At 45.7% G+C, this 21582-nt stretch overlaps 1 pseudogene; it reads left to right on the top strand.

The window, feature by feature from the left end:
• Positions 1-4215: 4215 nt before the first annotated feature.
• Positions 4216-21582, top strand: part of LOC141240302 (uncharacterized) — a 63514-nt pseudogene continuing 46147 nt past the window's right edge.

The following is a 21582-nucleotide window of genomic DNA, read 5'->3' on the forward strand; positions in this document are numbered from 1 at the left end:
CCACATAAATTATGGAGTTCATCTTTACCCCTTCAGGGATCCTAAAGGGGCCGACAATCTCTCTCCCCATGATTCCAGCCCAAAACATTACTCCACCTCCTCCTTGTTGGCGCTGTCGCCGTGTTTGTGTGGGGTGTCCATCAACCAGCCATCCTCCACTCCATCCATCTGGACCATCGAGCGTTGCACGGCACTCATCCGTGAACAAAACAGTTTTGAAATCAGTCTTCATGTATTGTTTGGCCCACTGGAGCCGTTTCTGCTTGTGTGCAGTGGATAGAGGAGGTTGACAGGATGGCGTACGCACAGCTGCAAACCTCTGAAGGACCCTGCATCTTGTTGTTCGGGGGACGTTGGAGGCACCAGCAGCTTCAAAAACTTGTCTGCTGCTATGACCAGGCTTTTTTTGCCGCTGCTCTTTTAACCTGACATAATTGCCTGTAGGAAAGAGTCCTCAATTTACCCTTATCAGCACGCACACGTGTGTACTGTGAATCAGCTACATACTTCTTGATTGCCAAGTCACTTCACTTGCTTACAGTGATATAAAGAGCCCTGACACACATCACCATCAATGAGTTTAACTGTCAAACAAACAAATTCTTCCCTTATCACTCCTAAACACTTTTTGCATAATAATTTGGAACACAGTGTACATGTGCTTTTCCACAATACACCAGTGGTTCACGTAGTGAATCTTACAGTTCTAACTTGCCAACCGTGGTCTGTATGGAGTTGTTCAATAAAGGGCCCAAAATTAAGATAACATAGATGGGAGAGGTCTCTATGAATAGGAATTCCTAAGTATTTGATACCATGTGAGGGCCAGGCAAAGGGAAAGTTGGACTGGATGGAATCCTGTATGGATTTGGGGAGGGAGACATCGAGGGCCTCAGACTTCGCTGCATTGATTTTAAAATTTGACCATGTAACAAAGTGATCTATTTCAGCCATAACAGCAGGGATGGATATATGTGATTGAGTGATATATACTAGGACATCAGCAGCAAATAGAGAGCACTTGTACTCGGTGCCTCCCACCTCAATCCACCTAATATTGGGATTATGGCGAATTGATGAGAGCAGGTGCTCCGTCACTAGGATGTATAAGAGAGGGGACAGAGGACATTCCTGCCTTGTCCCATTGGTGATTATGAAAGGTGATGAAAATGTTGTGACGCGCCCCCTGGGCCTTGGGACACCCAGACCGGACCCTTTTTGGTGGATGCTGGTGGTTGTAGTCTCCGTGGCGGCGACCCGGTTCCGTGGCTCAGGGCGGTCAAACCAGTGGCGGAACTATTTATGTGGTTTTGATGTTTAAACGTCCGACTACGCCACCCATGGATTGCGGTCAGAGTGAACCGCCACTGCAGGGCAAACCGCTGAGGCTGGTGTTGTGGGTGCAGCAGAGCGTAGCATAACTCCCCACGGGAGGAGTATAGCCTCAGGGAAGTGTATGCGGAGGATGGGGGTGATGGTGCAGGGCAGCAGCAGTAACGACACGGAGTCAGTGATGCAGTCCAGGGCCTTTACTCACAGTTCTTATTATCCAGACCACTTCTGCAGGTAACGGCTGCCCACGTCGTACTGTGCTCACCAGGTGAGGGGCTCAGACAACTCCCAGATAACTTTGGAGCGCTTCACAGGACCCCCTTTGTGTGTCCTTTGTCTGGCCTTTCTTACCAACCCTTCTGTCCGGCTGCCTCGGACCTCCTCTTGGTAAACTTGGCGCCAGTTTCCCTGACCCTATGTGGTGCCTTCCTAGCGGGTGTAGCAAGGGGCTGCGCCACATAAAATGTCACAGCCTCCGGTTTCTAGCTGAGGGTCGTTTCCCGTCTCCACTAGTTTCGGGGACCGGTCTCCCCCTTTGGCCTGACCCCTCCACGCAGGTGGATTCAGGCGTGCGGTGGCAACTCGCCCGTCCGCACCCCTGGGATCCCTTCGTTCCTCGTTCCTGGAGCCTTCTCCGCTCCTCTTCCTTCCTTCTCCCTCTTCCAGGCCTGGGCCTCTGTTACTAGGCCCGCCTCCGGAGCAGAGCTCATGCAGAGCCCCTGCTCCCTGTCACTTCTGCTCAGACTTCTCTGCACTGAACTAAGATGGTGCCCACCTTTTATACTCCCTTCTCAATGCACCCAGGAACTGCTTCCTCCCTGCTCCTGCACTACAGGGTTCCCCTTCCTCAGTGTTCCCTCCCCCCACTCCAGCCAGGTACAGGGACTGTCGTGCCCATCTCAGGGGCATATTGGTCGCCCTGCCCCACGGCAATGTGGTGTAATGCATGCAGGTGTCGGGTCCTGATCCACACTCCATCCTTACCTGAGAGTGAGATATCACACCTCTGGGTGAGGTGCAATACCTCTGTAGCAACCGACCCCTCGGGGTGCTACAGTTCCATTTATCTTCAGCCTAGGTGATGTGTTGCGATACAGGGCCGTGATTTTGGCTATAAAAGGGTCCCCTAGACCCCTACCCCAAGCTTTTTAAGAGAATAATATATGGCGTGCCAGGAGACTCTATGGAATGCTTTCTCAGCATCCAACGAGAGTATCTAATTACAAATTTTTAACTGCATCTAGCCCAGGAAATACTTTGTGCCTAGTAGCAGTGTCTGCTAGTCAGCGGATTATCCCGGCTGTTAAGCAAGCTACACCACCTGTAGTTTGGACACTTAATTTTTTCAAAGGAAATGCTTCGGGACCACGGGATACTCAGTGAAGAGCATCAGGAGGCACCCCAAGGCATAGGGGCTGGGACTGGCGGTAGGATGCCTTGCGGTGGACAGCCGAGCTCGATCCTTATAAAAGCTTTTTAACTGCAGCAGCTTTAGTGGACGCTACTGGAGCTGGAATTACGCGGCTGCTGGCATGAGACTTGCCCTTCAATAGATCCTTGTAAAAGGATTTAAAGTGTATTCATTCAAATTAGAGAGACAATTTAAATTAAAAAGCTTAGAGCTGCCTCCACCACAGGGGGGCTCGCTCGACCCACCAGCGGACAGGCACCAGTATTGGGAGAGGGGGGCTGGCCGTCAGGGTCCACCGCGACTCTGGCACAAACCCGGCGACACGGAGGTGGCACGGGCAGGAACGGACTGGCCGTGTCAGCTTCGCACTTTTTTGGTTTTAGAAGGGCATGACATGCCTATATCTGTGTCTCCCCCTCCTTTTACTCCTCCACCTCTCTTCTTTTCGCATGACTATATGTACTTGTCACTTTTCCATGTGTTAGTTGTGTCTTCTGAGCAGTTTGTCAGCTTTTGGACACCTTTGAAGGTGTTTTCTATGTGTTTCTATGTGTTTTTGTTTGCCTGCCATTGGTTTTAACGGTGTTCGAAGGTGTTCGACGAACACACGGGTGTTCGACGAACCGAACTCGAACACTACGGGGGTGGCTCAACACTACTGAAGACTCACAACTAAGACAGAGTACAGGGAAGAGCTTGTGTATTAGCTAGGGAGAGGATAAAGTGTTCTTCCAGTGTCCATCTTAAAACAGCTCTTGTCAGAGGCAAAGCAATATTTTTCCTGCACACACAGAAGTAGAATTGTGTGCGGATTTTTTTCTTTTTTTTTTAGCACTGGTCTATTTTCCCCGCTGCTTTAGGGGTCAGAGCCTGCCTTCTGTCCATATTAGTGTACATAAAAAATCTTTGATTGCCCTGCACAAAGCAGTAGTCCAAACATTTCCGGCTCCACTCCCTACACCTCATACGCGCGCGGCTCCGCTCCCTACACCTCGTATGCGCGCGGCTCTGCTCTGCTCCCTACGCCTCGTACGCGCGTGGCGCGGCTCTGCTCCGTACGCCTTGTACACACACGGCTCCGCTCCGCACGCCTCGCACACGCGTGGCTCCGCTCCGCACGCCTCGCACACGCGCGGCTCCGCTCCGCACGCCTCGCACACGCGCGGCTCCGCACGCCTCGCACACGCGTGGCTCTGCTCCGCACACCTCGCACACGCGCGGCTCTGCTCCGCACACCTCGCACACGCGCGGCTCTGCTCCGTACACCTCGTACACGCGCGGCTCCGCTCCGTACACCTCGTACACACGCGGCTCCGCACACCTCGTACACACGCGGCTCTGCTACATCCACACTGTAAACCCCTCCTGACCCCACACATAAACTTCAGCTCATCCAGCACCATGACAACCAGCACAGCAGAGTCCTGCATCCACTGAGGCCCCTGATCATGTGACCCCTGACTCCTCCCCTCCTGTGACCTCATCACAGGTCCTGTGCGCACACAACAGCCATATATGTGGTGGCGGCTCTGCAGGTGGAGGTATGTGGAGACCCCATTACTGGGCGCAGGGGGCATTAACCCCTTCAGCACGGAGGCTCTTTTGGGGTCTTGTGTTGCCCCTTTATAAGAATCATAAGGTTTCTGTTCTGTTTCCTGTAATAGATACATACGACCCAACTATGGAGACAGGAAGGGAGGAAACATATTGTTCTCATTAGTGATGAGGGAGCGTGTATTGTTAACCCTTTCGGTGAGCACGCTCGGGTGCTCGCCCAGTATTTGCGGCGTGCTCGGCATCTATGTTAGTGCCGCCGCGGCTGCATGTGTCATGGTTGTTAGACACATGCACCTCAGTCTGTAGTAGGGAGGTGCCGGTGATATTCACATGTTTCCTTGTGAAAGCTTGGAGCAGGTGTAGTCTGCTTACTTCCTCTCTCAGTCCTTGGAGGCTGCCATGTCGTTGGCCATACGTCTTGATAGATGCCTTCGGTATAGACGGGTGAGACCACCTGCTACGGGACCTTCTTGTCGGGTTTATGTGCCGCTGCCGGGGGAGCGGTCTGGAGGTGAACCAGTACTGGGGGAGGTAGCAGAACCCATGCAGTTAGGGGGTGCCTTTACATCATCATTTCCCCGGAGATTCGCAAGAATAAAGGCGTATTTTTTTTTCTGGGAAAAAGGGACATTTTATTAGGACCTGTCCTTCAATTCCTAAACGAAAGGAGAACTCACAGCAGATAGGATTCTCTTATAACATAACCTTCACTTATACTTATAAAACTTTATATCCTATATATCCATTACTGAATCAACATAACCCCTATTAACCTCAGGACTCAAAAAGACTCATTACAGATATTTACAGGATACGGTCCCCGGATGAATTTATCCAGTCCTGACTGTTAACATTAATCATAATCTAAAGTGCTATTGTGCAATATAGAAAGAAAATGTGTGGTTCTCACCTATTTTGCATGTAGACACCATCCAGGATTTTCTGTCTGTCGATCTTTTTATGAGGACTGATGCCCCCCCCCCCTGTCATGAACCTGGGTTTAGTTCCCACCCCGACACGGGCAGTACCCTTGTGTACCTTCTAACATATCCCACAAAAACCCTTCCGACGCGTTTCTTTCTCCTTACGGAGAATTCATCAGGGGAGTATGTTTAGCATTTTGGGGAAGGCACAATTCATGCAAAGAGAGAAGGTGACTCTGTGCCAATATAGTGTCAAAGTGAGTAAAACAAAAAATTCAATGAGGCTCACAATGGCGAGTGTTCATTACAATGGTGCAGAGTGCTTCCTCCACTATTTTTCCAAAAAAATGTATGGGGAGATAATCCCACACACTCACTTCCTGTATGTAAATAGGTTTACTCTCCCTCCTTTCCAGGGAGTCTGACTTCTATACCAGGAAAGATCTTTGAACAAATTATTAAACAACATGTATGTAAGTACATGGATAAGAATGAAGTGATTAACCAGAGTCAGCATGGGTTTGTAACTAACAAGTCATGTCAGACTAACTTAATTTCCTTCTATGACAGAATCACTGACTGGGTGGATCAGGGAAATGCTGTAGATATAGTATATCTTGACTTCAGCAAAGCATTTGACAAAGTATCTCACACCATCCTTATTGAAAAAATGACCAAGTATGCAATGGACCAGGCAACTGTTAGGTGGATTCATAACTGGCTTAGTGATCGGACTCAAAGGGTGGTTGTAAATGGCTTCACATCCAGCTGGATGAATGTCTCAAGTGGGGTACCACAGGGCTCCGTCCTGGGACCTGTATTGTTCAACATCTTTATCAATGATTTAGATGAAGGAATTGAGGGTAAGCTGATTAAATTTGCTGATGACACAAAGCTAGGAGGGATAGCTAATACTAGAGAAGAGAGAGAGAGGATTCAAAAAGACCTAAATAAACTGGAGCAGTGGGCAGCAACCAACAGAATGGTTTTTAACAGGGAAAAATGCAAAGTACTACATCTGGGCAATAAAAATGAAAAAAGCATATACAAAATGGGAGGAATAGAGCTAAGCAACAGTACATGTGAAAAAGACTTAGGTATACTAATAGATCATAGACTGAACATGAGTCAACAGTGATGCAGCAGCAAAAAAGGCAAATACAATTCTGGGATGTATTAACAGAAGCATACAGTCTAGATCACGTGAAGTCATTATCGGTCTTTACTCCTCTTTGGTCAGACCTCATCTGGAATACTGTGTACAGTTTTGGGCACCACATTTTAAAAAAGACATAGACAAACTGGAGCAAGTTCAGAGAAGAGCGACCAGAATGGTGACTGGTCTGCAAACCATGTCCTATGAGGAACGGTTGCAGGATTTGGGAATGTTTAGCTTGCAAAAAAGAAGACTGAGAGGAGACTTAATAGCTGTCTACAAATATGTCAAGGGCTGTCACATTGTAGAAGGATCATCTTTATTCTCATTTGCACAAGGAAAGACTAGAAGCAATGGGATGAAACTAAATGGGAGGAGACACAGATTAGATATTAGAAAAAACTTTTTGACAGTTAGGGTGATTAATGAGTGGAACAGGCTGCCACGAGAGGTGGTGAGTTCCCCTTCAATGGACGTCTTCAAACAGAGGCTGGACAGACATCTGTCTGAGATGATCTAGTGAATCCTGCTTTGAGCAGGGGGTTGGACCAGATGACCCAGGAGGTCCCTTCCAACTCTACCATTCTATGATTCTATGATTCTATGTCACTTCCCGGGCGGGGCTTATATCTGTCTTATATTTTTGTTGCTATAATTCCCGGGTTTATCTCTATCAAACCCATTGCTTTTTCAAATACATTATCCCATAATAGTGCTCTCATCAGATTCATTCCATTTTGACCACCTTATATGTATTCCCACTCTTTCAAAACATGTCATTTCCTGCAGCGCGGAGTCTCACAATCACATGACACGGCTGGGTCTCACCCTATCGCACCGCGACCAGGTGACATAACCGATCACATAATTTCTGGCCGCCCGGCATGCCGCGATCACGCAATGCAGCCCCATTTTTACAGCCATCTACGCTCAGCCATATGTTACAACATGTGGCCGTGGACTCCACAACGCTTCGGTCACGTGGCACCCGAAACGCCTCAGTCACACGGCCGACCACATATGGTCACATGTCCCCATATATACCGTATTATTTCTGAATGATTACCACTGCCATAGTGACCATCAATCCAAATCGCACATGATGCTCCTTCCTACTTGGGATAGGCTGGCAGCTTTAAATACAAACTTCATCAGACATAATTTGAATATACGTATTTCATTCTGAAGGCGCTCTTTAAGCAACCTGTTGCCCACAATGTCATATATTATATATCTATCCATAAATTTCCCTTCTTCCTAAGGGTATATAATCCTTAAGGATATAAAGATCACCTTCTTTTGAAGGCACTCAAGATTTTAAAGGCTCAAAAATCTGATTTTGACAGGCTCATGTAATGGGACCCTCCATGATCAAACGGGGTGAAAGGAGGGGGAGGATTTTGTTCGGTGGAGATGGGGATCAGGAGATACTCCTTTCAGATAAAACAGCTATAGCCAAGTTGCTCATTGAGCCCCTTAGGGGCCATGGTGTTCAACCGGAAAATCGATCTTGCTCCTTTTTGCTGTAGGATTCTGTCCATGTCCCCTCCCCTACTATTCACTTTCATGCAATCAATTCCCGTAAATGATGTAACTTTCGGATCTCCCCCGTGCACGAAATTTACATGTTTAGCAATGGGTGTCTTTATTGTTTGCAATATAATTTAGATGCTCTCCTATTCTTCTTCTCATTTCTCGTATGGTTTTCCCTGTTTACAGACGGGCCCATGGGATGGGGACGTACTCGGCGCCCGGGCCTTGTTGCCTGGTCTTGGGGATGTTGCGGTACTCGGCTCCTGGGCCCGTACCCTGGGGTATCTCTTAAAAAGGGTAATTTAAGTTGGGGTTATAAATGTTCGTGATCACCAGCGCTGCGGCAGTCCTCTGAGGCCGGTGTTCAGGCAGCTTAGATGGTATAGCTCCCCACAGGTCGAGCAGGGCCTCAGGGCAGCGTAGAGGTAGGGATGCAGGACAGAGGGGACCCAGCAGGTTCAGAGCAAGAATAGGCACGCAGTTCACTTCAGTATCTTTACTGGTGGTGTTTCAGGCACGATCCGGGGCGCTGTAGGGTGAATGGTGCATATCAGGACTCAACCCAGTGAGCGGGTGTAGAGCCTCCTGTTTCTTGCCTTTGTTTAGTAAGTCTCTGACCTGCTTGGAGCTAGGCCTAACTTGGTTTCTGTCCTGCATCGGCTGATCTTGTGGTAGGGCTTTTGGTTGGAGATCACTCTCCCTGCTTGCAGGGCCTCCGTGACTCCTGGCTCTGGTACGTATCAGCTCTTGGGTGATCCTGGGATCTGAAGTCTTCCAGGGGTTCCGGTTGTCTCTGCTGGGTGTAAGGAATCTCTGCAGACGTGGACCCGGTGTCCGGTATATGTGCTTAGGGTGAGCAGGTAAAGCTCCTCTGCCCCCTATGTTACTCTCCTTCCACTTGCCTTCGGCCTACTTGGGGCCCTCACTATGCTACACACTAGCAGGAAGCTCACTGCTTCTTCACCGCTCTTATGGTGTCGGCACACCTTAAGCTCACTAACCTGAGCTCCACTGCAGTCTAATCACTCTTAACTGAGCTGACTCCTGCAGGAACTGAACTGAGAACTCTGTCCCTCTCTGCCTGTGAGCAGGAACTCTGTTCTCTGAGCAGAATGTGCTCTGATCTGTTCCCTGATAGACCTTGTTCTCCCTGCCTAACTCCACCCTCCATATATATCCGTCCCTATCCGGGCTCCCTCTGGTGGTCTGAGGTGGTAGGGTGGAGGTGTGTGTATGCTGTGAGGGCCTCTTGTGGAGAAATCCGTCCATGCACCCCACTGGGATCTGTGGCTCCAATGCGCAGCAGGGGCGCCACATTTACTCCTTTTTGCAAATACATGTTGCTTTAAATATCACAAATTTTGTTCTGCTATTAATAAAACTTCTAATATCAAAGGACAATCCAGTAACGTTACTCATAAAGGTTTTTGTAGTCTTAACATTCGGACAGGCCACACATCCGCTGCAATTGTAGCAGCCATTCGGTCTCCCTGATAACCAAGACTTGTCCTTTTTAGATTGCACAAAATGACTTTTGACAACCCTGTCTCCAATCGTTTTGTTTCTATGAAACGTGATTTGTGGTTTTGTACCAACAACTTTTTTCAAATCCTCGTCTATGGTAGAATTCCCGAATATTTTTCTATAATGACCCTTGCTTGTGGGGCACCATTATTGTATGTCGCAATCAACCTAATAAGTTCTTTTTCTTTTTCATTATCGTCTTTTGTTCTTGGAGAGAGCAGATTTTCTCTATTTTGTTTTAAAGCAAACTGGTGCGCCCTTCTCAAAACCCAATCAGGGTATCCCCTTCGTTTAGACCTCTCTCTCATTTCCTTAGCCTGCTGTATAAATTCACCATCAGTCGAACAATTCCTTCTCAGCCTGATGTATTGGCCTTTTGGTATTCCCTTCATCAGAGGGAGAGGATAGTGGCTCTCCCACCGAAGAAGGGAATTTGTAGCTTTTGGTTTCCAAAAAATTTTGGTATGTATACCCCCCTCCTCTTATTTTGCAATCTGGTACTTTTCTTCAACTACCTATCCCTACCAGGTCATGGACACACTTGTCCATGGATTTTATTACTGACCTCCCGGTTTCTGCAGGTAAAACAGTGGTCTTTGTGGTTGTAGATAGGTTCAGTAAAATGGTTCACTTCATCCCATTACCTGCACTTCCAAATGCTAAGACACTTGCTCGGGTGTTTATAAATGAGATTGTGAAGCTTCATGGGGTTCTCTCCGATGTGGTATCAGATAGGGGACCCAGTTTGTTTCCAAGTTCTGGAAAGCATTCTGTTCTCGACTGGGGGGTGCAGCTGTTTTTTTCCTCTGCCTTCCACCCCATGACCGAGCGCGTCAATCAGAGTTTGTAGACCTACCTCAGGTGTTTTGTCGCCAAAAATCAGGAGGATTGGGCATCCTACTTACTGATGTCAGAATTTGCAATTAATAATCATCTTCAAGTATCCACTGGCAGGTCACTGTTCTTTGGTGCATACGGTTACCATCCACAGTTTGGCACCTTTAGTGGGGGAGGAACTTCGGGAGTTCCTGAGGAGGAACGGTTTTCTTCGTAGCTCTTCTTTATGTGGCGGGGGGTGCTGAGTAGTTTAAAGATCATGGGAGACAGGTATAAACTCATGGCTGACAAAAAACGCTTGCCAGGTCCGAACCTGAATGTGATTAACTTTGTGTGGTTGTCTACCAGGAATGTTAAGTTGAAAGTCCCTTCCTGGAAGCTGGGACCTAGGTTCATTGGTCCCTATAAATTAACTGCCGTCATTAACCCAGTCTTGAGCTTCCTCAGTAAGAATTTTGAAGATTGTTCGTGGCTGGGTCTTCCAGCATGACAATGACCCTAAACACACAGCCAGGGCAACTAAGGAGTGGCTCCGTAAGAAGCATTTCAAGGTCCTGGTGTGGCCTAGCCAGTCTCCAGACCTGAACCCAAGAGAAAATCTTTGGAGGGAGCTGAAATTCAATGTTGCCCAACAACAGCCCCGAAACCTGAATGATCTGGAGAAGATCTGTATGGAGGAGGGGGCCAAAATCCCTGCGCAGTGTATGCAAACCTGGTCAAGAACTACAGGAAACGTCTGACCTCTGTAACTGTAACAAAGGTTTCTGGACCAAATATTAAGTTCTGTTTTTCTATTGTATCAAATACTTATTTCATGCAATAAAATGCAAATCAATTATGTACAAATCATACAATATGATTTTCTGTTTTTTTTCCAGATACTGCCTCTCACAGTTGAAGTGAACATGCGGTAAAAATTACAGATCTCTCCATTCTTTGTAGGTGGGAAAATTTTCAAAATCGGCATTGTATCAAATACTTATTTTCCCTACTGTATGTATGTGTCTGTGTATATATACATATATGTGTACCATACCCTTTCCTTTATACCTTGATACATATCTGGTCCTATTTATCAGTGTATTTTTATATATATTTCTATATCTATATAAGGGCAAACTAGGGCTTCTAAGAGACACTCACTGAGCCCCATTCTTGGGGCAGATTCTATTGAACCCGGGACCAATGAGATATTTACCTCTCAATAGTTGGATAGGCAGGGGCGAATCATCCATAGTGGCAACCCACGTGACCGCTATGGTGCCCTTGAATTGATGGTGATGGCATTGAATAGAATAGTGAATCAGGGAGTCGAAAGCTTCCCGATCCACCATTCAGCCTTCGCCTGTGAGTCTAAGACTCCGTGCACTGCAGGCACAATGGCGTCACTACATCCCACCTGTAGTATGGAGTCTCAGTACTATAGGCTTCATATTACAGTTGGTTGAGTAGTTTGTGTTTTTTTTTAAATGTCAGGAATTGTGGGGGCATCATATTAAGTGAAGGGTTGTGGGGGCCGACATCTGTGGGGGCCATCATACTGTGTGGGAGCCCTCATACTGAGCTACATGGGCGCACAGGAGAACAATTTCCTAGTGATGAGTGAGATAGGGATAAGTAAGTGAGAAATACAGACCTTTGGTCTATGTGGTTGCAGACTTGAATTAATATGGTATATATCAATAAGGTCAACAATTATACCTCCCGAATAAATATATTTGGCACACAAACACAGGCTATATGAGCTCGGTTTAAAGCAAGATAAGATGCAAATCCACTAAAATAAATTAATTTTTATTTCAATAATTTAAAAACTTAGTAAAAAACAGGTGCCTTCAAATTTCATCAATAAAACACTCCACACTGGCTCAAATTACATGCAACAATAGTTATTTAGCAACACATGCCTATAAGATCTAAAATATCAATATTGCACTTCTTCCTTAGATATAACGTGCTGTAAATAATTTAGTGCCAATCCCCCCAAATCAAAACATAAAGTGCAAGTTCATGAAAGATCGATTCCTCTCCCTATATATGGAGAAGATTGATTATATTTGTAAATATAAATGCAATGTGCAATTATGAAGGATATGAAATACGGCAACAAAAATCAGCACTAAATAAAGTTATAATGGAGAACTATGTGTATAGGATTATATTATTCATATTTGAGAAGATTGACTATATTGGTAGATATAAATGCAAGTGCAATTCTCATATAAGTATATGAAAAGCAGCAACAAGAATCAGCATTCACTGAAACTATTAGTGGAAAGCTATGTGCACAGAGTTGTATTATTCATAGGCATGAAATCCAAGTGCAGTACTTACATGTAGAGTGTTAGTGGCAGTGTACAGCCAGTGGAGGTTTAGAGAAATCTGCCCCGACGACGCCGTTTCGCCATATGCTTCTTCTTGGTAAAATAACCCTTACACAGCCTGGAGGTGTGTTTGGGGTCATTGTCCTGTTGAAAAATAAATGATGGTCCAACTAAACGCAAACCGGATGGAATAGCACGCCGCTGCAAGATGCTGTGGTAGCCATACTGGTTCAGTATGCCTTCAATTTTGAATAAATCCCCAACAGTGTCACCAGAAAAGCACCCCCACACCATAACACCTCCTCCTCCATGCTTCACGGTGGGAACCAGGCATGTAGAGTCCATCCGTTCACCTTTTCTGCGTCGCACAAAGACACGGTGGTTGGAACCAAAGATCTCAAATTTGGACTCCTCAGACCAAAGCACAGATTTCCACTGGTCTAATGTCCATTCCTTGTGTTTTTTAGCCCAAACAAGTCTCTTCTGCTTGTTGCCTGTCCTTAGCAGTGGTTTCCTAGCTGCTATTTTACCATGAAGGCCTACTGCGCAAAGTCTCCTCTTAACAGTTGTTGAAGAGATGAGTCTGCTACTAGAACTGTGTGGCATTGACCTGGTCTCTAATCTGAGCTGCTGTTAACCTGCGATTTCTGAGGCTGGTGACTCGGATAAACTTATCCTCAGAAGCAGAGGTGACTCTTGGTCTTCCTTTCCTGGGGCGGTCCTCATGTGAGCCAGTTTCTTTGTAGCGCTTGATGGTTTTGGCAACTGCACTTGGGGACACTTTCAAAGTTTTCCCAATTTTTCGGACTGACTGACCTTCATTTCTTAAAGTAATGATGGCCACTCATTTTTCTTTACTTAGCTGCTTTTTTCTTGCCATAATACAAATTCTAACAGTCTATTCTGTAGGACTATCAGCTGTGTATCCACCAGACTTCTGCAAAACACAGCTGATGATCCGAACCCCATTTATAAGGCAAGAACTCCCACTTATTAAACCTGACAGGGCACACCTGTGAAGTGAAAACCATTTCCGGTGACTACCTCTTGAACCTCATCAAGAGAATGCCAAGAGTGTGCAAAGCAGTCATCAAAGCAAAAGGTGTCTACTTTGAAGAACCTAGAATATAAGACATATTTTCAGTTGTTTCACACTTTTTTGTTAAGTATATAATTCCACATGTGTTAATTCATAGTTTTGATGCCTTCAGTGTGAATGTACAATTTTCATGCTCATGAAAATACAGAAAAATCTATAAATGAGAAGGTGTGTCCAAACTTTTGGTCTGTACTCTATATATATATATATATATATATATATATATATATATATATATATATATATATGAAATATACATTGAAGGAAATAAGTATTTGATCCCTTGCTGTTTTTGAAAGTTTTCTCATTGACAAAGACATGAACAATCTATAATTTTAAGTGCAGATTAGTTTTAACATTGAGAGATCGAATATCCCAAAAAATCAAGAAAATCATAGTATAAATTAGATAAATTTATTTGCCTTTTGCAGTGAGAAATAAGTATTTAGTCCTGTCAGAAAAATATTAAGAATTCCCTCCCCCCCCCCCCCCCCCCCAGACCCCTCTTCTTCTCCTCCTCCCCTATAGTATTTGTCAGGAGAGAAGAGCTGATAATCTGCCATCTGTCTGTATGCAAATTATCACCACAGCAGAAGTGGCTTGGACAGATGCTGGCACAAAGAAAGGTGCTACAACCCCAATTAGCATGTGAGTGTGTTTTCCTCTGACACAGACCTCCGACAATTTACATCTAGCTGAGGAGGACACAGCTCGTTAACTAAGACAATTCCCCACCTGCAAACTGCAGGATTATCGGAGCCAAAATAAAATATGGAGTAACTAAAGTTCCATTTATTCCGATGATAATGGGGCCCATATTATTAGTGACAGGGTCAGCCAAGCAACAATATGCTTATTTTCCCGGAGCTGTGAGCCCTTCCGGGGAGAAAAATGGACTGCAGCTATACCGTGTGTGGTCTCCCCTCCAGCTATATTGAATCATCTCTGCGATCTTATAGTAAGTTTCTTCTTTAATACTTATTATTTTGTGTAACTGCATATGTATTGTATTGCCCCTTGTGTAAAGTCTTTGTACATTTTTCATAAACACTGCCTCAATTTTGGATTAAATATAAAATTTAATAAAATAGGAGGTGGGGGAGATATGGCAATGATGGAGGAGTGCCGGGGAGATATGGCAATGATGAAGGAGGTGGGGGGAGATATGGCAATGAAGATGGCAATATGAAAATGATGGAGAAGGTGGGAGAGAGCAATGATGAAGGAGGTGGGGGAGAGAAATGATGGAGATGGGAGAGAGCAATGATGGAGGAGGTGGGGGGAGAGCAATGATGGGAAATTATTTGGATGCTATATGCTGTTAATATCTGGTCTGGTCAGGGTGTGGTGGTATTTCTCCCTTGTATGTGGTATTATTCAGTCACTATGTGGTGGTAATATGTGGTCTGGTCACGGGTGTCACTGTATTTCTGCCTTGTATGTAGTATTATTCGGTCACTATGTGGTGGTAATATGTGGTCTGGTAATGTGTGGCAGTATTTCTCCTTTGTATGTGGTACTATTGCTGTTGGTATAGTGGGTTGTGTTGGGTATGGCGGTCATTTGTTCTTTCTGATATTAATTAGAAGATTCTTTATTTGCACTAGTGATTAAATACTTGGAACAAGATGCACTTACAGGGGTTCTCCGGGGAAAACAAGTAATCACCTCTCCACAGGATAAGTGATAAAGTATTGATTGGTTGGGGTCTGAATACTGGGACCTGCACCAATTGGTAGAATGTGGAGTTTTTATACCCATTAGACTGGAGCTCATGTGCGACTTGACCACTGATCCATTCATTCCCTCAGTTGCTGTTCTTGTTTTCATCTGGAAGCCCCAAAATGAATGTATGAGGCTGCGGTCAGACTTCCCACCTGCTGCTGCATTTTAAAATGGGGATAAGTGTCCTGACAGGGATAAAACTTCCCCATTCTTCCGATAGGTGCGTTTTCCAATGTTCGGACCCAAACAATCAATAAGTTATCACATATCTTGTGAAGCCCATGGATCGGTGATAACTTGCTGTAACCAAAGAACCCCTTTAATGCAAACTACCTTATTTGTACATCCTAGTTATAGTGGTGCACAGTAGATGCAGGAGCCGCCTGCAATTTACAGTCGACGCTCCACTATAACAGAGATAACGGCTAACAGGTATTTGCATATAGCTGTAGAGTGGGCCCCGAGGATCAATTCCCCCTGTGGGCCCCAGACACCCCAGTCCAACACTGGCTGTCTTACATAGTCACCTGTATAAAAGACTCCTGTCCATAGACTCAATTAATCAGACAGACTAACCTCTCCAATATGAGCAAGAACAAAGAGCTTTCTAAGGATGTCAGGGAGAAGATCATAGACCTGCACAAAGCTGGAATGTTCTACAAAACCATAAGTAACATGCTGGGTGAGAAGGAGACAACTGTTGGTGCAATAGTAACAAAATGGAAGAAATGCAAAATGACTGTCAATCGACATCGATCTGGGGCACCATTTAAAATCTCACCTCGTGGGTTATCCTTGATCATGAGGAAGGTGAGAGATCAGCCTAAAACTACATGGAGGAAACTTGTTAATGATCTCAAAGCAGTAGGAACTACAGTCACCAAGAAAACCATTGGTAACACATTGCGCCTTAATGGTTTAAAATCCTGCAGTGCCCGCAAGGTCCCTCTGCTCAGGAAGGCACATGGGCAGGCCCATCTGAAGTTTGCCAATGAACACCTGGATGATTCTGTGAGATATTGGGAGAAGGTGCTGTAGTCAGATGAGACTAAAATTGAGCTCTTTGGCATTAACTCAACTCGCCATGTTTGGAGGAAGAGAAATGCTGCCTATGACCAAAGAACACCATCCCCACTGTCAAGCATAGAGGTAGAAACATTATGTTTTGGCAGTGTTTCTCTGCTAAGGGCACAGGACTACTTCACCGCATCAATGGGGGAATGGATGGAGCCATGTACCGTAAAATCCTGAGTGACAACCTCCTTCCCTCCACCAAGACATTAAAAATGGATCGTGGCTGGTTCTTCCAGCAAGACAATGACCCAAAACATACAGCCAAGGCAAGAAAGGAGTTGCTCAAAAAGAAGCACAGTAAGGTCGTGGAGTGGCCTAGCCAGTCTCCAGACCTTAATCCCTTAGAAAACTTATGGAGGGAGTTGAAGCTCTGAGTTGCCAAGCGACAGCAATCAAAATCTGAATGATTTAGAGATGATCTGCAAAGAGGAGTGGACCAAAACTCCTCCTGACATGTGCGCAACCCTCATTATCAAGTACAAGAAACGTCTGACCGCTGTACTGGCAACAAGGGTTTTGCCACCAAGTATTAAGTGGTGTTTGCCAGAGGGATCAAATACTTATTTCTCTCTGCAAAATGCAAATATATTTATCAAATTTATACAATGTGATTTTCTTGATTTTTTTTTTTTAGATATTCTATCTCTCAATGTTACACTTAATCTACCCTTAAAATTATAGACTGTCCATGTCTTTGTCAGTGGGCAAACTTACAAAAACAGCATGGGATCAAATAATTATTTCCTTCACGGTTTATATATATATATATATATATATATATAATTTTTTTATTTTTTTTTTCCCTTTGGGTGGGGGGGCTCAATTTCAGCTATTGCTATGTCACTGTGTGTAGTATCGGCGTGTCTGTTCCCTGACAGGCAGAGACGCCGTCCCTCTTACCGCCGCGTTCCCTGCCCGGCATCCTCCGGTGCTCCTACTGCTGCGGCTGCCTGCAGGCGCAGCTGTCCAGGTACTGTGCTTAGGGCGCATGCTTCCTCCCTCATAAAGAGGCAGCGCATTCCGTCCTAAGGAGTCCCCGGTTAATGGCCGGAGGACCTCCCGTATATAAGGCACCTCCTCCAAAATGGAGGTGCCCGAGCAAAGTTGTAGCACTGTGTACTTACCTCTGCTTCAGCCCTCAGGTTCCGCTGCCTGCCTGACTACCAGTCCTGCCCGGCAGCCTGACTACCAGTCCTGCTCGCCAGCCTGACTACCAGTCCTGCTCGCCAGCCTGACTACCAGTCCTGCCCGCCAGCCTGACTACCAGTCCTGCCCGCCAGCCTGACTACCAGTCCTGCCCGCCAGCCTGACTACCAGTCCTGCCCGCCAGCCTGACTACCAGTCCTGCCCGCCAGCCTGACTACCAGTCCAGTTCGCCAGCCTGACTACTCTCCAGCCCGTCAGTCTGTCTTCCGTTCAGTCCGCCAGTCTGTCTATGGGCTCTGCCCGCCTGCTTACCTGGAAGCACCTGCCTGTTACCTGCCATGCCTACCAGCCAGCCTACCTAGAGGCTCCTGCCTGTTACCATCCGTGCCTACCAGCCAGCCTACCCTAGAGGCTCCTGCTTGTTATCTGCCATGCCTGCCAACCCGCTTGCTTACCTGGAAGCACCTGCCTGTTTCCTGCCGTGCCTACCAGCCAGCCTACCTGGAGGCTCCTGCTTGTTACCTGCCGTGCATACCTGGAGGCTCCTGCTTGTTACCTGCCGTGCCTACCTGGAGGCCCCTGCTTGTTACCTGCCGAGTCTGCCAGTCAGTCTACCCGGATCACCCACCAGCCTGCCTGTTGTGCCCATCTGCTATACCAGTCAGTCCCTGCCTTCTGACCCGTGGGAGTCACCTGCTCTCATACAAAGTCTGGCCCAGAGTAGCACCTGGTCCCTCTGCTCGGTCCTTCTCTGGTCACGGAGTCGATTGAGCCGCCGTACGACCTTGTTTGCTCCGAGTTGATACCTAGTTACGCCCCTCTGGTCCCTCCTTGCACCGCAGCACAGAGGTTCCACCACCCGGATCCGTAACACTGTGATTTCTATCTACGTCACTGTGTAGAGGATGTGTAAAGGAAAACAGAGTATAAGAAGGTTATTATGGACGTGACTTAACGAACATTGTGCAGTGAGTCTGGTTTCCCTAGTGACTAGAGATGAGCGTTGTTCGACTCGAACTGTTCGCCAATCTCAAATTCGGCGAACACGAACGATTTGAGAAAAATTCGGCTGTTCGAGGTTATGTTCGATAACTGTTCGTGCAGCAAAATCATAACTGGATTTTTTTCTCAGTAATGATGAAAATTAATGTTAATACACAGTTTGAGTGTATAGCGGGGTGGGGGGAGGGGCAGGGGATGGATCTCTGCAGGAATAATGAAGATCTCCATTTTTTTTTCTCTTTCCCGCATTTACAGTGGGGAGGTGCAATCTGTCAGCCTATCAGCAGCGCACACACGGAGCGAAGTGCTTTTTTTCACACAAGCAAGGGCATGTGTCATTGGCAGTGTATGTCACATGTCCTTGCCCTATAAGACCAAGCCATTTTCTCACTGCTACAGCTGCGTGTTAGACGGCACCGCTGTTGCTGTGTGCGCTTTACCTTGTTAATTTCAAGCCAATTTTCGCACAAATCTACAGATAGCTTGGGAGTAGGGAATAGTTGTGATTGCAGTCCTTTTAAGGACTAGGTTACAGCATTTCCTACGACTTTTATCAGGCAGGTCTGTGCTCTTAAATAGATAGATTGTGGGAGTAAAGACTAATTGTAATTGCAGTCCTTTTCAGGACTAAGTTACATCAGTTCCTATCAGTTTTTGCCAGGCAGGTCTGTGCCAGTGCTGTGCAAGTTTTTTTCACAGCATTTGGCTGAATCTAGCAAAGCTAATCCTTTTTGGCCTATTGCAGAGTGTGTTAGTCAGTGGAGTAGCCTATCTGTGTTGCAAGCTACACCACCTGTGTATAGAATACCAATTTTTTTTATTGCACCTAGTGAAGTAAAACCTTTTGGGCATAGCATCATTCTATTAGTCCATCTATACTGACCTCCATCAGGTTGCAAATTGAATATAATTTTTTTCTGCATCTAGCTCTGAAAAAATATTTGGGCTTCTAGCAGTGTGTGGGACTTGTTCTATTAGTCCATCTATACTGACCTCCATCACGTTGCAAATTAAAAATAATTTTTTGTCTGCATCTAGCTCTGAAAAAATATTTGGCCTTCTAGCAGTGTGTGGGACTTTCTCTATTAGTCCATCTATACTGACCTCCATCAGGTTGCAAATTAAAAATAATTTTTATCTGCATCTACCTCTGAAAAAATATTTGGGCTTCTAGCTGTGTGTGGGACTTGTTCTATTAGTCCATCTATACTGACCTCCATCAGGTTGCAAATTAAAAATAATTTTTATCTGCATCTACCACTGAAAAAATATTTGGGCTTCTAGCAGTGTGTGGGACTTTCTCTATTAGTCCATCTATACTGACCTCCATCAGGTTGCAAACTGAATATAATTTTTTTCTGCATCTAGCTCTGAAAAAATATTTGGCCTTCTAGCAGTGTGTGGGACTTGTTCTATTAGTCCACATATACTGACCTCCATCAGGTTGCAAATTCAAAATATTTTTTTGTCTGCATCTAGCTCTGAAAAAATATTTGGCCTTCTAGCAGTGTGTGGGACTTTCTCTATTAGTCCATCTATACTGACCTCCATCAGGTTGCAAATTGAATATAATTTTTTTCTGCATCTAGCTCTGAAAAATTATTTGGGCTTCTAGCAGTGTGTGGGACTTGTTCTATTAGTCCATCTATACTGACCTCCATCAGGTTGCAAACTGAATATAATTTTTTTCTGCATCAAGCTCTGAAAAAGTATTTGGCCTTCTAGCAGTGTGTGGGACTTGTTCTATTAGTCCATCTATACTGACCTCCATCACGTTGCAAATTAAAAATAATTTTTTGTCTGCATCTAGCTCTGAAAAAATATTTGGCCTTCTAGCAGTGTGTGGGACTTTCTCTATTAGTCCATCTATACTGACCTCCATCAGGTTGCAAATTAAAAATATTTTTTATCTGCATCTACCTCTGAAAAAATATTTGGCCTTCTAGCAGTGTGTGGGACTTGTTCTATTAGTCCATCTATACTGACCTCCATCAGGTTGCAAATTGAATATAATTTTTTTCTGCATCTAACCCAGCCAATAGTTTTGGCCTAATACCACAGTTTGGCCACTCAGCTCTGCTCGGATCCCATCCATTGTTTTTTTGTGCAAACAACTCCAGAGTTGTGAATTAGTTAACCACCAAAATGAGTGGAAAAAGGCCTGCGGCTGGTGGAAAGGGGAATAGGCGTGTTGGGAAGGGGAAAAAAGGTTGTGTCCGTGGGGTAGGTGTTAAAGCAACAGTAACATCTGCAGAAGAAAGACCATCTTCCAGCCAAACTAAAATGTCTACTTCTTTTAGCGGACAATGTGATAAGATCCCTTTCTTAAGGCCACGCCAATCGCTACAAATTCCAGATGAGGCACAAAAACAGCAGGTGCTTCAACGGATATCAAGTGCTCCTTTAAGTGGGCTCTCCTCCACATCAACTTCAACATCACAAATACTCCAGTCCTCAAAGGTGTCACCCCAATCGCACTTGCTTCCTCACAGCTCCCAAATCTCCAGCTGCCCGTCTGAGTATGAGGTAGAACAGATGGTTGAGTCTGCAGAGCTGTTTACTCATACTATAGCCTGGGAATCAGAGGTCGACTCCAGCGCTTCTGTGAATCCAGACGAGGAAATGATCTGCACTGATGCCCAGAATCTTTATGAGTCGGATCCAGGACCAGACGCTGAAGGTTCTGACCATAATGTAGACCCTCATTCCCAAACTGTAAGTCCTGTTGGTGGAGACAATGAGGAAGACGATGATGAGACTCAAATACCTGATTGGAGCGACAACTTTAGTTTTTTGTCAGGGCAGGAACAGGTTGGCTCTGAGGACGACGGGTGTGATAACGCACAGGGTGATGATGATGAGGTTGGAGATCCCACTTACTGTCAACCCACAGTCAGCCAAGAGATGAGGTCAGCAGAGGAGGTGGAGGAGGATGCTAG

Source organism: Phyllobates terribilis, unplaced genomic scaffold, assembly GCF_046119375.1.
Source record: "Phyllobates terribilis strain yellow unplaced genomic scaffold, ASM4611937v1 Scaffold_831__1_contigs__length_621364, whole genome shotgun sequence".
Lineage (NCBI taxonomy): Eukaryota > Metazoa > Chordata > Amphibia > Anura > Dendrobatidae > Phyllobates > Phyllobates terribilis.